The 17,793-nt window shown below is 44.9% G+C and overlaps 1 protein-coding gene and 2 non-coding genes across 3 annotated transcripts in view; all 3 read right to left on the bottom strand.

Annotated features, from left to right (window-relative positions):
- FBN3 (fibrillin 3) overlaps window positions 1-17,793 on the bottom strand; it is a 123,242-nt gene that overhangs the window by 79,600 nt on the left and 25,849 nt on the right.
- Window positions 2,051-2,123, bottom strand: TRNAR-CCU (transfer RNA arginine (anticodon CCU)). The gene has a single exon. It is a non-coding gene; the product is annotated as a tRNA-Arg (tRNA).
- Window positions 12,358-12,430, bottom strand: TRNAE-UUC (transfer RNA glutamic acid (anticodon UUC)). Its single transcript has one exon. It is a non-coding gene; the product is annotated as a tRNA-Glu (tRNA).

Raw genomic sequence — 17,793 nt, 5'->3', positions numbered from 1 at the left:
CCTTACCACTAGTGCCACCAGTTCTTGTGCTATGCGGTAAGTCCTGGTTGGCTATCCGTTTTATTTTTTCCTTTAAAAATTTTTTTAAAATATGTCTTTATTTGGCTGCACTGGGGCTTAGTTGCGGCTCACAGGATATCTGATCTCTGTTGCAGCATGTGGGATCTAGCTCCCTGACCAGGGATTGAACGTGGCGCCCTACATTGGGAGAACAGAGTCTTAGCCTCCAGGGAAGTCCTGGTTATCCATTTTGAATGTAGCAGCGTGCACATGCCTTTCTCAAACTCCCTAATTATCCTTTCCCCCATCCTTCAAGGGGGTCCCACTTTTGATTCCAGCATCCGTCAAAGTTGGGGCCAGAGTCACTTGGCTGGAGGACTGTGGCGGGGGTGCCTATGCCCCCGCCTTGCAGCAAGGTGCCTGGGAGGATGGAGATCCAGTGTCTTGAAATTCTGTCATTCGATCTGCCTTGTGAAGGGGGCATGTCCCAGACCCAGGGAAAGGTCATGTTAGTCCTCTAAGGAGGCAGCACAGGTCCTGTATGCTGTGTTGTCTCTATCTGTCGCCAGTCGCTGGCCCTGCCGCACTGTCTCCCTTGATGCTGTCGCCATCAGCACCGAGGCAGTCTTTTTGTTTTGGCCATGCCGCACCGCATGTGGGATCTTAGTTCCCTGACCTGGGATTGAACCCGTGCACCCGGCGCTGGAAGTGTGGTCTTAACCACTGGACCACCAGTGAAGTCCCCACCATGGCAGCGTCTTAATGTTGTCATCTCTCACTGCATCACTCTCCTTGCTGTCCCTTATCACCGTAAAACGGCCGCCCAGCCAACATTGCACCAGTCCCTAGGGCATTTCCTTCTCACACTGTCACCTGTTGCTGTCACACTGCCTCCTCAGGGGCACCTGTTGCTGTCACACTGTCTCCATCACCCCCTGTTCCTGTCCATTGTCTCCTGTCCCTGTCACATGGTCACAGCATTCAGGCTCCGCCGAGCACCCCGCACTGTTGTCATCCTGGAGGGTCACTGTGCAATGTCTGAGTCATTCCAGCTCTAGTCTGTCTCCCCACGTCACCCCCCACCCCATGACTTTCGGTACTGTCCTGGCCTGCCCTCTTGCAGACAGAACTCAGCTGTATATGTCCAGGCCTAGAGGACTCGCAGATGCCAGTAACGTGAGTCTAAGGGAAGGAGTGACCCAGGGCCGGCAGCGTGTGCCCAGGAGCACAGGGCCAGGGCTGGGGGCAGACACATGGCAGGGCGGGGGAGCTGCAGTCTGTGCCGTGTGGGGTGGCCTGGTAGTCTGGGGACAGAGCTCTCTTTGTCTGAGCACAGGAAGCAGCTGAGCTTAGGGAGGATGGAGCACATGGCCAGGGAATTTGGCTGGATGCCTGGGAATGAGGCAGGGTTGGGGCGGGGTGGCGGGGAGGGTGGGGGGGAGTGGCGCGTTCTGGAGTTCCCTGGGAAGGCCCCGAGAAGGTCAGGCGCAGGCTAGGAGGGGCGGAGAGAACAGCTGGACCCAGACGGCCTCCCCATCTGGTTCTGCAGGAATGACAGCCCCCTCTACACGTTCTCACAATAGACCCCTGAGGCAGGCTTTTCTGTCCCCATCATACAGATGGGTAAATGGAGGCACAGAATCCCCAAGTCACTCACCCCGTCCCCAGAGCCCTAAAGAACACAGGCAGATTTGAATCACAAAGCTGCAAACCTCAGTCTGCTGAGCACAGGGAGAAGCAGAAACCCCTGTCTTTGATACGTACATATATAGTCTTTATTCTTCAACAATGAACACAAATGCTAGCCCCCATATGCATTGTTCGTCCTTGCTTTTTTCCTCTTTGTAAACATTTGTTTTACTTGTAAACCAAGAAGTACCTCTTAATGATTATCATTTTTATTACTTTTTATTTATTTGGGGGACTGGGATAAAATTTATTTTTTTATTTTTTTAAACTTCCCTAGAATTTATTTTTACTTTATTTGTTTGGCTTCGCTGAGCCTTAATTGCAGCACATGGGATCTTTAGTTGCAACATGTGCGATCTAGTTCCCTGACCAGGGATTGAACCTGGGCCCGCTGAATTAGGAGTGCGGAGTCTTAGCCACTGGACCACCAGGGAACTCTCTTGAAATTTTTATTTTGTATTGGGGTGCAGCCGATTGACAATGTTGTGACTGTTTAGTTGAACAGGGAAGGGACTAGACGTAAGTATACATGTACCCATTCTCCCCACACTCCCCTCCCATCCCAGCTGCCACGTAACACTGAATTGAAATATAGTTTGTTTACATTATTGTGTTAGTTTCAGCTGTACAGTACAATGGTTCTATTATGTATATATGTATAAAATCTTTCAAACATTGTATTGAAATATAGTTAGTTTACAATGCTGGGCTAGTTTTGTGTATAGCACAGTGATTCAGTTATGCATATATACACAAATGTACATTCTTCTCGACATTCTCTTCCATTATTCCTTGAGTGTGGTTCCCTTGCTATACAGTAGGTTCCTGTTGGTTATCCATTTTGTATACAGCAGTGTGTATACGTTAATCCCAAACTCTTAATTTATATCCCTCTCCTGCTTTCCGCTTTGGTTAACCATAAGTCTATTTTCTATGTCTGCGAACCTATCTCTAGTTTGTAAATAAGTTCATTTGTATCTTATTTTTTAGGTTCTGCATATAAGTAATGTCATACAATATTTCTCCTACTGTCTGGCTTACTTCACTTAGGTCCATCCTTGTTGCTCCTGATGGCTTTATTTCATTCTTTTTATGGCTGAATAGTATTCTGTTGTCTATATGTACCACATCTTATTAATCCAATCATCTGTCAGAGGACATTTAGGCTGCTTCCATGTCTTGGCTATTATAAATAGTGCTGCAATGAACATTGGGGTGCATGTATCATTTTGATTTAGGGTTTTGTCAGAATATGTGCCCAGGAGTGGGATTGCTGGATCATATGGTAGGTCTAGTTTTAATTTTTTAACTGAATCTCCATATTGTTCTCCACAGTGGCTGTTCCAATTTACATTCTCACCCACAGTATAGGAGGGTTCCTTTTTCTCCCACCCTCTTTAGCTCCATTTGATGGAACTTTATTCAGCCTCTAAAAGGGAGGAGATTCTGACCCCTGCTACAACATGGTGAACCTTGAAGACACGATGCTCAGTAAACAGAGCCAGATACAAAAGACAAACACTGTCTGATCCCACTCATAGGCGGTCCCTAGAGGAGTCAGATCCACAGAGACAGGAAGTAGACGGTGGGTCCAGGGGCTGGGGAGGGGATGGGGAGTCAGTGTTTCATGGGGCCAGAGCTTCAGTTTGGGGAGATGAGAAAGTACCAGAGATGGATGATGGGATGGTTGCCCAACAATGTGAATGTGCTTAATAGCACGTAATTGCACACTTAAAATGCTTAAGCAGTAATTGCACAATGTATATTTACATCACATCATTACACTGTCCACTTTAAAAAAATTTTTTCATTGCTGTCCATTTTTTTATATATAGTTTTACTTTAAAATTTACTTTATTCTTGGCTGTGCTGGGTCTTCGTTGCTGTGCAGTCTTTTTTCTCTAGTTGTGGAGAGTGGAGTCTGCTCTCTAGTTGTGGAACTCAGGCTTCGCTTTGCGGTGGCTCCTCGTTGCAGAGCACAGGCTCTCGCATGCGCAGGTTCAGTAGCTGCAGCACGTGGGCTCAGCAGTTGCAACTCTAGAGCACAGGGTTGGTAGTTGTGGTGCACGGGCTCAGCTGTTCCGCAGCACGTGGGCTCCTCCAGGGTCAGGGATTAAACCCATGTCTTCCATATCGGCAGACAGACCCTTTACCACTGAACCACCAGGGAAGCCGCACACTGTCCACTTTAAACCAATGCAAGTCTATCTATCAATTATTCCTCAAAAAAATGGGAAAAAATTTTAATAATTTAAATAATCATTAGGATGGTAATTTTTAAAATGTGTTTTATTGAAATATAGTTGATTCACAATGTTGTGTTAATTTCTGCTGTATATCAAAGTGATTCAGTTATTCATATGTATACATTCTTTTTCATATTCTTTTCCATGATGGTTTATCACAGGACGTTGAATATAGTTCCCTGTGCTCTACAGGAAGACCTTGTTGTTTATCCCTTCTCTATCTGAGAGTTTACATCTCCTAACAGGATGGTAAATCTTACGTTATCTGCATTTTACAATTTTTTTTTTTTTTAATGTGGAGGCCGCAGTCTCATCGCTGAGCTCACCCAAGCAGAATTCCTTCCCTACCTTCAGCCTCTGTCTTTGCACGGGTGGGGCTGGGTGAGTCTGATTCCACAACCATCACTGTTCCCCAGGGCAGCTCCAGAAACATGACATCATGTTCATTTTGTTTTCTTGGTTTTCGATTTCTCTCTTGAAGGAGAGAAGTCTGGATGTTGAAGCAGCTGTAGGGCGACGATCGCTGGCTGCCATTTCACTTCACAAGTCTTACATTTCCTGTATCTCTGATGCTGCGGAAGGTGATGGTCCTCTGTCTGTCATGGGGGAGGGCAGACCCTGCCACTGGGAGACAGACAGCTGGAGCAACAGGGATGCTTGTGTCCGAAACACAGAGCTTTGGACTTGAGGCAACGGTCTTGCTACAGCCATCAGAGCCTTCTGCCTGCTGATCCGCTGGAAACTTTCCCTCAGGTCGCAGGGTATATGAGCTTCCTATGGTCACAGTGACAAGTTATCACAGACTTTGTGGCTTGAAAAAAATACCAGTTTTCTATCTTTCCGTTCTGGAGATCAGAATCCAAAATAGCTTTCACTGGGCTGACATCAAGTCACCCTCAGGACTGCGATCCTTCTGGAGACTATGGAGAGAGTCCATTTCCTGGCCTTATCCATCTTCTGGAAGCCACCTGTATCCCCTGGACCGTGGCCCCTTCCTCCATCTTCAAAGCCAGCCGTGTAGCATCCTCTAATCTCTCTCTCTCTGACCCTCCCACCTCCCTCTTTTAAGGACCCATGTGATTCCAATAGTAATGCAGGAGCATCCTCCCATCTCCATATCCTCAGCTTAACCCCCTCTGCAAAGATGTTCCCATCTTTCACAGGTCCTGGCAATTAGAATGTGAGCATCTTTAGGACACTCTATGTAGCCTGAGTTTTCCCGATGGAGAAGAAACATCAGCTCCAGAGGCATGAATAACATATGGAGCCGAGCCTCTCAACCTCTGGACTTTGCTTTCCTCATCTTCAAAATGGGAAGAAAAATCCCTCTGTTGGTCATTTTCCTGGGAAAATCAAGTAGGATCGAGCTGATAGTAATGTACAATGGCCATGTGGTGGTCCAAGACACAGGTGCCCGGTGACCCAAGCCTGAGGGCATCCTCCATTTCTGTGCACGCTAAGTCGCTTCAGTTGTGTCCAGCTCTGCGTGACACTATGGACTGTAGCCAACCAGGCTGCTCTATCGTGGAATTTCCCAGACAAGAATACCAGAGTGGGTTGCCACGCCCTCCTCCAAAGGATCTTCCCAACCCAGGGATGGAGCCTGCATCTCTTGCGTCTCCTGCTTTGGCAGGCGGGTTCTTTACCACTGCTGCTGCTGCTAAGTCGCCTCAGTCGTGTCTGGCTCCGTGCAACCCCATAGACGGCAGCCCACCAGGCTCCCCTGTCCCTGGGATTCTCCAGGCAAGAACCCTGGAGTGGGTTACCATTTCCTTCTCCACTAGTGTCACCCATTTATTGACTGCCTACTGTATACATTGGAGAAGGCAATGGCAAGCCACTCCAGTACTCTTGCCTAGAAAATCCCATGGATGGAGGAGCCTGGTGGGCTGCAGTCCATGGGGTCGCTAAGGGTCGGACACGACTGAGCGACTTCACTTCACTTTCACTGTATACTAGGCATGGGGAACAGGAAGGAAGCAGAAACAGCCTCAGACCCTGCCCTCCTGCTGTTTGTATCAGAGTCTGGGGGATATTATTCACTCTAGCATTTATTGAGTGCTTGCTATATATTAGGCATCATTCTAGGTGAGGGGGGAAACACAGTGGCAAACAAAGCAAAGATCCATGGGACTCACATTCTGGTGGTGGTTAGTCTTGGGGAAAGGAGGTACTGATGCCCCAGGGGCCTGACTCAGGCTGGAGGTCAGGGGAGGCTTCTCCAAGATAGATAAGGAATTAAAACTGAGGGAAGGGGAGAGAGGAGCATCCCAGATGGTAGGGAACAGCATGCGCAAAGGCCCTTGTGAGTTGCGTGACTGGAGCACAGGGGACAAAGGGAGAAACGAGTGAGAGGTGAGGCAATGGCAATCTATGGGATTCTCTTGCTTTTCAAAATCATCTGGGAGGGACTCCCCTGGGGGTCCAGTGGCTAAGACTCCATACTCCCAACGCAGGGCGCCCGGGTTCAGTCCCTGGTCAGGGAACCAGATCGCACATGCCTCAACCAAAGAGCCTACATTTTGCAACAAAGATCCTGAATCCTGCAACTAACACCTGGTGCAGCCAAATAAATAATTAAATGATTTTTAAAATTTTAATTAATTTGCTTGTTTATTTTATTTTTGGCTGTGCTTGGTCGTTGTTTCTGGGAGAGAGAGCTTTCTCTAGTTGCAGCAAGCAGGAGCTACTCTCTAGTTGTGGTGCTTGGGCTTAGTTGCCTCTTAGCATGTGGAATCTTTCCGGGACGAGGGATCGAACCCATGTCCCCTGAATTGGCAGGTGAATTTTTAATCACTAGACCACCAGAGAAGCCCCAAAACAATTTTTAAAATATTTTATGGACTTCCTTGGTAGTCCAGTGGCTAGGACTCCATGTTCCCAATGTAGAAGCCCTGGGAGCAATACCTGCTTGGGGAACTAGATCCTATATGCCTCAACTAAGACCTGATGCAGCCAAATAAATAAATAATAAAATAAAAATAATAAAAATTTTAATTAAAATAAATTTTAAATTTTTGAAAATATTTAAAAAAATTAACAGGGGGGCCATTGGCAGCTTTTATGCAAGGGGTGATTATAAGTGGGTTCTGCAAAGACTGGGGCCACTGGGCCAGGTATGGGTTAGTCCTGTGGGAGAGGGAGGACCTGATACCCACTCCCAGCCCTGCCATCTGCAGCCACCTCTCTGGGGCTCTGGTGTTTGCCTCGCCTGTCTCCCAGTGGTCCCATTCACCCCACCCCCAGCTGCTGTTGGAATCTCTGCTTGCAGTTTCTTGCCCTGCCCCCCAAACCTGGAGGATGGCACTAGGTCAGTCAACATCTATCAAGCACCCATTGTGTGCAAGGAGCTTTACATTTGTTATCACGCTGAGTTCCCCCAATAATCCTACCCAGGCTTCCCAGGTGGCACTATTGGTAAAGAATCCACCTGCCAGTGCAGGAGATGAGGAAGATCCCAGATGAGGAGATGAGGAAGATCCCGGATGAGGAAGATCCCCTGGAGGAGGAAATGGCAACCCACTCCCATATTCTTGCCTGAAAAATTCCATGGACAGAGGAGCCTGGCAGACATGACTGAGTGATTGAGCACTCACGCAATCAATCAATAATCCTACTAGGAAGGTGTGAAGCCCAAGATCAAACTCGAAGACTCATGCCCAAGGAGGCAATTGGTTAAGTGCAGACTGTTGGTTCTGGAAGCTCAAACACCACTGACTCTCAGAAGATACCCATGAGCCAGGGTAACCTCTGGGTCTTCGGTAAACATTCATTGAATCAATCAGTGGATGAGTGAATGGTGGGCAAGTCCAGTGAGGCTAGCGGGAAAGAATGGAAATTGCCTGTGGAGAGTGGTAAGCTGGACCCAGATTGAGAGGGGCCTTGAAAGCTCAACCTGGGGGTATGGATATGATGTGGTGGCAGCAGGGAGACATACGGTATTCATTTCTATTTCCCAACATTCAGATATTTTTGTACAGTTCTGCATTGATCTATATGTGGGTACTCATTTTAAAATTTTACACCATTATAAATGAACACCAAAGGTATAAAGGATTTTGGCTTCAGTAACCAACACTTACTGGAGAAGGAAATGGCAACCCACTCCAGTGTTCTTGCCTGGAGAGTCCCAGGAACGGCGGAGCCTGGTCGACTGCCGTCTATGGGGTCGCACAGAGTCGGACACGACTGAAGCGACTTAGCAGCAGCAGCAGTAGCAGCAAGCAGGGATCTGTTTTTGAGTTTGGACCAAATTGCCAGGAAGGGTGAAGTTAATTGGGTCCGCCACTAGGCGGCACTCAAGTCTTCCCGGAGATTGTCTTCAGCGCTGCACCGTGGAGATGGCGGCCACTGGCCACAGGAAACTGTGGAGTTCTTGAAATGTGACCAGTTTGAACAGAGATTTAAGTGTAAAATACATACTGGATTCTGAAGACTTCATAAGACAAAAAGAATGTCACTTGCCTCACTGATGCTTTTTAAAATATCAGTGACATGGAAATTTCCTGGCAGTCCAGTGATTAGAACTTGGTGTTTTCACTGCCAGATGTGGGTTCAGTCCCTGGTCAAGGAACGATCCTGCTAGCCGAGTGGTGTAGCCAAATTAAAACGTGTGTGTGTGTGTGCAGTATCTAAGTCGTGTCCGACTCTTTGCAACCCCATGGACTGTAGTCTGCCAGGCTCCTCTGTCCATGGAGTTTTCCAGGCAAGAATACCGGAGCAGGTTGCCATTTCCTACTCCAGAGGATCCCTCAGACCCAGGAATCAAACCCGTGTCTCTTGCGTCTCCTGCACTGGCAGGCGGATTCTCTACCAGTGCGCTACCTGGGAAGCCCTATATATATTAAATATGTATGCGCACTTGTGCGCCAAGTCGCTTGAGTCGTGTCCGACTCTGCGACCCCATGGACTGTAGCCCCCAGGCTCCTCTGTCCATGGGATTCTCCAGGGAAGAATACTGGGGTGGGTTGCCATGCCCTCCTCCAGATCTTCCCCACCCAGGGATCGAACTCACGTCTCTTGTCTCCTGCGTTCGCAGGTGGATTCTTTACCCCTAGCACCACCTGGGAAGTCCTATATATTAAATACATACACATACAAATGTATATCAATGACATGTTGATATATATATATATATATATCTCGGTGACGTGTTGATGATATTTGGGGCACATGGGCTAAATAAATTATTAAATTTTGCCTGTTTTCTTTTTCACTTTTTTGTAATGTGGTTAAGATGACATACTTGGGTCATATTTATATTTCTGTTGGACTAAACTGGCTTAGAGAGAAGACTTACTGTTTTCAACAGTTGCTGGGGGCAAACTACCTTCTTTTTTTCCTTATTTTCTCTTATACTGGTCATCCTTCAAGGTAACCATCTTACAGTTTTTCCCACCAGGTTATTCTTACTCATTGACTAAGAGTACACAACACATAAATAAATAGACCAAAAGTAGAGAGTAAAAGTTACTGTTTCATAAATGTAGAATCATATTAGATACACCTTTGTATTCAAGGTATGTTATGGGAACTGCCCAGACTACTTGCTGAGGTCCTAATTCACTCTTCCCACTTGTTTGATAACCTCCCATGGTGTGGATAATTATTCAACCATAATTTATTCAACCACATTCCCATGAACTGGTTTTCCCTTGGATCACAGGTTTTATTCCCTCCACTACCAAAAAGAAAAAAAACCTGCAATATTCCTTTTTTTTTTTTGCCAGTCTCACAGCATGCAGGATCTTATTTCCCTGACCAGGGATTGAACCCGAGTCCCCTGCAGTGGAAGCATGGACTCTTAACCACTGGACCTCCAGGGAAGCCCCTAATAAATATTTTTATATCTATGCCCATAAGTGAAAGTCATTCAGTTGTTTCTGACTCTGCAACCCCATGGACTGTAGCCTGCCAGGCTTTTCTATCCATGAAATTCTCCAGGCCAGAATACTAGAGTGGGTAGCCATTCCCTTCTCCAGGGTATCGTCCCAACCCAGGGGTTGAATCCAGGTCTCCTGCATTGCGGGTGAGTTCTTTACTGATTGAGCCACCAGGAAAGCCCAAGAATACTGGAGTGGGCAGCCTTTCCCTTCTCCAGGGGATCTTCCTGACCCAGGAATCAAACTGAGGTCTCCTTGCAGATGAGGAGAACTGCAGGCAAATTCTTTACCAGCTGAGCTAGCAGGGAAGTGCTACCTTTGTCCATATGTGCTGATGATTTATTTCTAAAGGAAAGATTTCTAGAAATGAGATTGCTGGGTGAAGGGCTTATGTATTTTTAATGGAGTTTGTCAGGCTGTAGATATCGATGAATTGGCTCTAAAATCTCTATGAAAAGGAAAAGACCCATAAGAGCCAGCACAACACTGAAGAAGAACAAAATTGGAGGGCTGAGACTACCTAATATCAAGATTTTGTATAAAGCTACAGTAATCAAGACATCATGGAACTGGCAACAGAATAGACACATAAATCAATGTAAACAGAATAGAAAGCCCAGAAACAGGCTCACACAAACGTAGTCAATTGATCTTTAACAAAGGAACACAGGCAATTCAATGGAGAAAGGACAGTCTTTTCTTTTTTAAAAAAATGCTTGTTTGACTGCACCAGGTCTTAGTTTCAGCATATGAGATCTAGTTCCCTGACCAGGAATCAAACCTGGGTCCCCTGCACTGGGAGTGTGGAGTTTTAACCACTGGACCAGCAGAGAAATCCCAGGACAGGCTTTTCAACAGATGGTGCTAGAATAATTGGATGTCCATATGCAAAAAAAAAAGGAGGGGGGAAGAAGAAGAATCTAGACACAAACCTTATACCTTTTACAAAAATGAACTCAAAATGCATTATAATGTGTTACCTTGAAGAGGCAAATCCGTAGAGACAGAAAGTCAGAGGTTATCAGATGCTGGAGGAAGGCGGTATAGGAAATTATCATTTAATGGGTCTGGTTTCTGTTTGGGATGATAAAAAGTTCCAGAAATAGTAGCATGATTGTACAACATTGTGAATGCAGTGGATACCACCGAATTGTACACTAAAACATGGTTAAAGTGATACATTATGTATTATGTATATGTTATTCCCTGTCCCCCACATGTAGAATCATACCCCTGGATGTAAAACACGAAACTAAAAAACTCCTAGAAGAAAACAAGGAAACAAATCTAGGTGACCTTTGGTTTGGCAATGGGTTTTTAGATACAGAATCAAAAGCATAATCCATGAAAGAAAAAATCTGCTGTTGAAGTTCAGTAAAATTAAAAATTTTGCTCTGCAAAAATATGCTATTAAGACAATGAAAAGACAAGTTGTAGACTGGAAGAGATTATTGCAAAATGCAGTAGGCTCTGAAAAAGGATTTACATCAAAAATAGATGTTTCCAGAGCAAAATAGCACATTTCTGTCAGCCACGCCTGAGAACACTTTTCCCCACAGCTTCACCAGCCATGTGTGTTACAACTTTTTAAATTTTGTGTCAGTTTGAGGACGTGGCATCTCACCATTGTCTCAATTTGTATGTTCTCACCCACAGCCCATCTGAACATCTTTTCATTTGATTTGGGGACTTGAATTTACTTTTCTGCATAGTACTTATTGGGCTTCCTGGGTGATGCTTTTGGTAAAGAACCTGTCTCCAATGCAGGAGACATACGAGATGTGGATTCCATCCCTGGGTAGGAAGATCCCCTGTAGGAGGATATGGCAACCCCCTCCAGTATTCTTGCCTGAGAAACCCCATGGACAGAGGAGCCTGGTGGGCTACAGTCCATGGGGTTGCAAAAGAGTTGGTTGCAACTTATGGGCTAACAACAGTAACACAGAGACATAAAGGAAACTGGTGGTTACCCAAACCTGAGGGGAAAGGGGAATAAAGCCTGAATGATTAACAGGTACAGAGTTTTCTTTTAGAATGATGAAAATGTTTTGAAACTAGAGAAAGGTGGTGATTGCATAACATGGTCAGTGTAGTAAATGGTCACTGAATTGTGTACTTTGAAATATTTTGTGAATTTTTACATCAATAAAGGAATATTTGAAAAGAAAAGAGATAAAATGCCAATTTTCATGTATTCTGGGATATCTTTCTGGATTTTTATGATTTTTTCTTACTCATCTATTTAACTATTTTAACTTCAGTTGAATCATCCCCCTATTCATTTTTAAATTTGTCTTGGCTAGTCTTCCATACGATTTTTATCCAATTCAGGAAAAATAATTATGCTTTCCGCATTGGAATGCTGAATGTAATTGTATTAAATTTATGATTTTGGATAACATATTTTATCAATGTCAGCCCATCAAAGAAATGTATGTCTTTTTATTTCTTCAGATTTTGCTTTATCTCTTTTAATGAGATTTTATGATTTTTTTTCTTTCCTTTTGTTTGGCCATGCCTCTAAGCTTGTGAGATTTTAGTTCCCCAACCAGGGATTGAACCCAGGCCCTCAGCAGTGAAAGTGCTGAGTCCTAACCACTGGACCACCAGGGAATTCCCTAGATTTTATGATTTTTTTTTTAATACAGTATCATATACACTATAGTGTGATATTTACTATTGATCTTAGAGTAATTACTTTTATATTTAAACAATTCCTTTCTCTTTTTAAAAATTTTACTCCACTTTCATTAAAAAAAGGCTGCTAAATTTTATCAAACAGTTCTTAGTACATATTAATATGATCATGAGTGTTTTTCTTATTTAATCTGATAGAGTGCTTTTTATTGTAACTCTGGAATTTTGGAAATGAAGCTGTGTCAGACTGTAGCTTCCCTTTTGGATGCATAATATTTGATAACACTAAAAATTTTTTCCTATGGGCTTAGATGAGGTTGATCTGTGTAGTTCCGCCCTGTCATTATTAAACTTTGGAACTGAAGTCTTGAATTCATAAACTTCATAAAATGCAGTCATAGGTGCACTGGGTGAGTTTTCTGTATTTTTCTATGGAATAGTTTTAATAATTTGGATTGTGATTACGATTATATAGTTTAGAGACACTTTCCCAATATAGTTCTTTAATCACCTTTCTAATATCTTTTATTTGAGCGACTGAACTGAACTGAAGATCTTTTATAGTCATTGACCTAACCAGACGTTCCCCTTGGGTCGGTGATCAGACTGTGCATTTTTCTCAGAAATCATTGATTTCCTCTAGGTTTTCCAGAACATTGCCTGGGCCGCATGTACAATTCTCTTATTTGACTGTTTACGTCTATGCTAACACTTTATCGATTCCAAGGTCCCTAATGGTGTTTATTTTTCCCCTTGCTCTGATTTATAAATTAATCAGTCTGGTAAGAGGTTATATTTCATTGGTTTTTAAAGAATCCACTTCCTTTCTCACCCTATTTGACCTTCCCTTCATTTGATTCATTTCCATTTTTCCTATCTATTCCATCTTCCTAATATCCCCCTTCCCAGGGACTTCCTGGGTGGTCTAGTGGCTAAGACTCCGTGCTTCTGATTCAGGTATAAGTTTGATCCCTGGTCAGTGAACAAAGATCCTACATGCCTGGCAACGTGGCCAAAAAAACAAAACAGTAATTTCTTTCTTCCTAGTTCTTTTGGTTCTTAGTCTAATTTGTTAACACAGTTCCTTCATTTTCCTTTTCTCTTTTTCTTTTTTTTGGCTGATCTTAGTTCCCCCACCAGAGATCAAACTCAGGCTATGGCAGGGAAAGTACTGAGTCCTAACCACTGGACCACCAGGCAATTCCCGTTTTGTTTTGTTTTGTTTTGTTTCTTTAACACCTGGAAAATTGGGCTCTGAGCATTTCTCCAAGATCAGTTTTATATGTCTCAGGGATTTTTATGTAAAATGTTCTTTTCACTGTTTCTGAATAGTCTATCAGCTCACTTTTGGCTTCCTCTGTCATTCAAGTCATTGCCTTTTGTGGCTGCTGGTCTGTTGGGGCAAAGAGGATGACGGAGGGATATGGAATAGGGGTGGGGTTATGAGAGAGGTTATGGGCGGGGCCTTTGTTCTCTTCTTTCCTTCATTCCATCCATTCTAGAACAATACTCATCCTAGACCGTTTCCTGTGTATCTGTTTGTCTCTGATTCTGCAGGCTGTAAGTTTTGCTCCGTGCCCATGCTTCCCATGTGCCCAAACGACGCTGGTCTCTCGCTCGCTCTTCCTCCTTTCTCTCTCATTTCTTCCCATCTCTATTGGCATTTTATTTCAAATAAAATTGTATATTATGTCTATTTGAATCAGAATCTGCATTTTTTCCCTTAAGGTTTAATTCGCATACCATAAAATGCACACAATACAGTTTCAGAACACTTTTATTACCCCTGAAGAAGCCTCACACCCCTTGGCAGTCAGCTCTCATTCCCCCCCACCCACCCCGCTTCCTGTTGCCCCAGGCAACCTCAACTCCTCCTCTGCCTCTGTGGATTTGCCTGTGTGGGCAGTCGTGTAGATGGAATCACGCAACACCTGAATTTCGTTATTTGGCTTTGTTTGCTCACCATAATGCCCTCACAGTCATCCATGTTGAATTGTGTAGCAACATTTCATGGCTGGAAGGATTTTTTATTATCCTTTTATTATCCATTCATCAGTTATTTCCACTTTTTGGCTATTATGAGGCACTTTATTAGAAAACTTTATCCATGTTGCTTCATAAGAAGTATGTCGGTTACCTCCAACTGCTCACAGGACTTCTGGCCATACGTCCCCAAGTTTCACCATTCACCTGCTCCCCCAGCAATGAGCTGCGTGTGCGTGTACGTGTGTGTGTGTGTACATGTGTTAAGTCACTTCAGTCATATCCGACTCTTTGCATTACTATGTATTATAGCCTACCAGGTTCCTCTGTCCATGGGATTCTCCAGGCAAGAATACTGGAGTGGGTTGCCATGCCTTCCTCCAAGGGAACTTCCTGGCCCATGGATCTAACCCTCGTCTCCTGCTTTAACAGGGGGGTTCTTGACCACAAGCGCCACCTGGGGAGCCTGCAATGGACCCTAGACCCATTCAAATCCCTGCCAGGCAAAATGATTATACATACAATGAACTGGATTGTTCCTCTTTTTTATTTTTAGAGCAGCAGTTTGCTATTATTGATCTACTCAGTATATCTTCTGCTATTTTTCTGATGATAGTAATTCAGAGGGGTTGTGTTACTTTTTATTTTCTCCTTCAGTTGCTTTACTTTCCTGGGTTTGTTTATTTTTCCTGTGTTTACTCTGGTCTCTACCTTTCATTTTGGAGGTTTCCTTAAATCTTATATTTGAAGGTTTAGGGGCTGACATGGTGGGGGGTTGGTGATTGGTGTCAGAGGGGAGTTTCACTGAAGGCAAACTTTCCCAGGGGTCTCCCCCAAACGTCAGTCTCTATAGGTCTTTTCTCTGAAACCTTTGGGTTTTTCCAGAGAATACTCTCAGTCTCCTGTGTGTGGGGGGGCAGGAGGTGGAGGAGAACACCTTTGGCTTTCTTGGCACCCAATAGAGAAAGAACTGGTGGGGGCTTCCCAGGTGGCTCAGTGGTAAAGAATCCACCTGCAATGCAGGAGATGTGTGTTTGATCCCTGGGTCAGGACAATTCCCTGGAGAAGGAAATGACAACCCACTCCAGAATTCTTGCCTGGAATATCCCATGGACAGAGGAGCCTGGCAGGCTATAGACCATGAGGTGGCAAAGAGTTGGACACAACTTAGCGACTAAACCACCACAATAGAAGCTGTTAACCTAAAACAATAAAATAGCCGGTTATTTTACTAGCAGAATGGATTTATTTAAGAGCAGCTAAGAATTGCAGTGATTTTGGAGCCCCCCAAAATAAAGTCTGACACTGTTTCCACTGTTTCCCCATCTATTTCCCATGAAGTGATGGGACCAGATGCCATGATCTTCGTTTTCTGAATGTTGAGCTTCAAGCCAACTTTTTCACTCTCCTCTTTCACTTTCATCAAGAGGCTTTTTAGTTCCTCTTCACTTTCTGCCATAAGGGTGGTGTCATCTGCATATCTGAGGTTATTGATATTTCTCCCGGCAATCTTGATTCCAGCCTGTGCTTCTTCCAGCCCAATTCAGGATCTGCAACTATGATGAACCACATGCAAATCCATTAAAACAAAGGAGAGGAAACTCTTTTATAGAGGAGAAGGGGAAGTTGGGAGGGGCTGTTGTAAATAAAAAGGCCATTGGAGGAAACTGGGAGTTGGAAGTATCGTTGTTTAGTTGCCAAGTCATGTCCGACTTTTTGTGACCCCATGGACTGCAGCGTGCCAGGCCTCCTTGTCCCTCACCATCTGCCTGAGTTTGCCTAAGTTCGTGTCCATTGAATCAGTGACGCCGTCCAACCATCTCATCCTCTGTCGCCCTCTTCTGCCCTCAGTCTTTCCCAGCATCAGGGTCTTAAAACACCATTCTGGGGAGACAAATTAATGGAAAATTCCACGTGCAGCAGCCAGGATGGCATGAGAACACCCCAGGCCCTGGAGACAGTCTGTCTGCAGCCCCAGACAGGAAGGATGGGGTTGGTGGGACTGGAAAGTAGCTGTGCCCTGCCAGGTGCAGGGACACAAGAAACGGTCTTCCCAGAACCCAGAAAAAAGCAAAGAACTATTGCTGGAATTAGGGAGATTAGCCATGGCTGGGGAATCTGCACCAGTGAACTCTGCCCTTCTTGTGCCATTCATGAACTGGTGGCCTGGCGTCCCTTCCATGTCTGGGGCTTTGATTGAGGTCAAGGGGAAGGCCTCTGGGGTCATGCACAGGTGGGATACCATCCCTGCCCATCTGTCTATAGCTCTAGGCTCTCAGTTTCAATCTCCATGACTGTTTTCTTTATTTATGTGTTTTTAGAGCCCCCCAAAATAAAGTCAGCCACTGTTTCCATTGTTTCCCCATCTATTTACTTTTATCTACTGATTTGGCTGAGATGGATTTTCGCTGTAGTACACAGATTTTCTGTCTTTGTTGATACGTACAGGATCTTTAGTTGTGGCAGACAGGATCCTCCCCGAGACATGCAAACTCTTAGCTGCAGCGTGTGGGATCTAGCTCCCTGACCAGGAAAGGAACCCAGGCCCCCTGTATTGGGAGCTTGGAGTCTTAGCCACTGGACCACCAGGGAAGTCCGGAATCTCCATGACTCCTGATCTCCCCTCTGGAAGATGCAAATAATAAATAATATTAACCCTGGCCTCCCAGGGTCCCCAAAGGGACTCAAGATTACATCTGAGCGTGGGACATCACAGACCAACAACAACAATCCTGATGTAACAGTTAAGAGTCAGAAAGTGCTTTCCCTGTGCTAAGCACTGTCTTTCTTCTTGACATATATTATCCAATCACCACAACATCACCACGATGGCCCCACACAGCCGGTGTTGCTGTCAGACCATCTTGCAAAAGAGTAAACTTTGTGTTTCAAAGAACCTGAATAATCCCCTTGCAGAGCTGGGACTTGCACTCTGCCCTGCAACCCACAGCCCCCTTGCCTCTTGGAGGGTGAAGGTTTTTGTTTTTTTTTTTTCAATCTACCCAAAGACAACCTGTGTCCTGGCGGAGGGGTGCGGAGGAGGGTCTTCCATGGGGAAGCTTAGACACATTGTAACGAATTATAATCAAGTTCATCCATCTCTGCTAGGTCTCAACTTCAGCGGACTCCAAAAAGGTCTAGCTTCAGTTCAGTTCAGTCAGTCAGTTGTGTCCGATTCTTTGCAACCCCATGGACTGCAGCACGCCAGGCCTCCCTGTCCATCACCACCAACTCCCAGAGTTTACCCAAACTCATGTCCATTGAGTCGGTGATGCCATCCAACCATCTCATCCTTTGTCATCCCCTTCTCCTCTCGCCTTCTATCTTTCCCAGCATCACAGTCTTTTCAAATGAGT

The sequence above is a fragment of the Moschus berezovskii genome, chromosome 8 (assembly GCF_049115385.1).
Source record: "Moschus berezovskii isolate FMDL1 chromosome 8, NW_MosBer_1.0, whole genome shotgun sequence".
NCBI classification, from domain to species: Eukaryota; Metazoa; Chordata; class Mammalia; order Artiodactyla; family Moschidae; genus Moschus; species Moschus berezovskii.
Note: the sequence above shows the minus strand (reverse complement) of the source record. Positions and strands in the feature narration are given on the sequence as shown.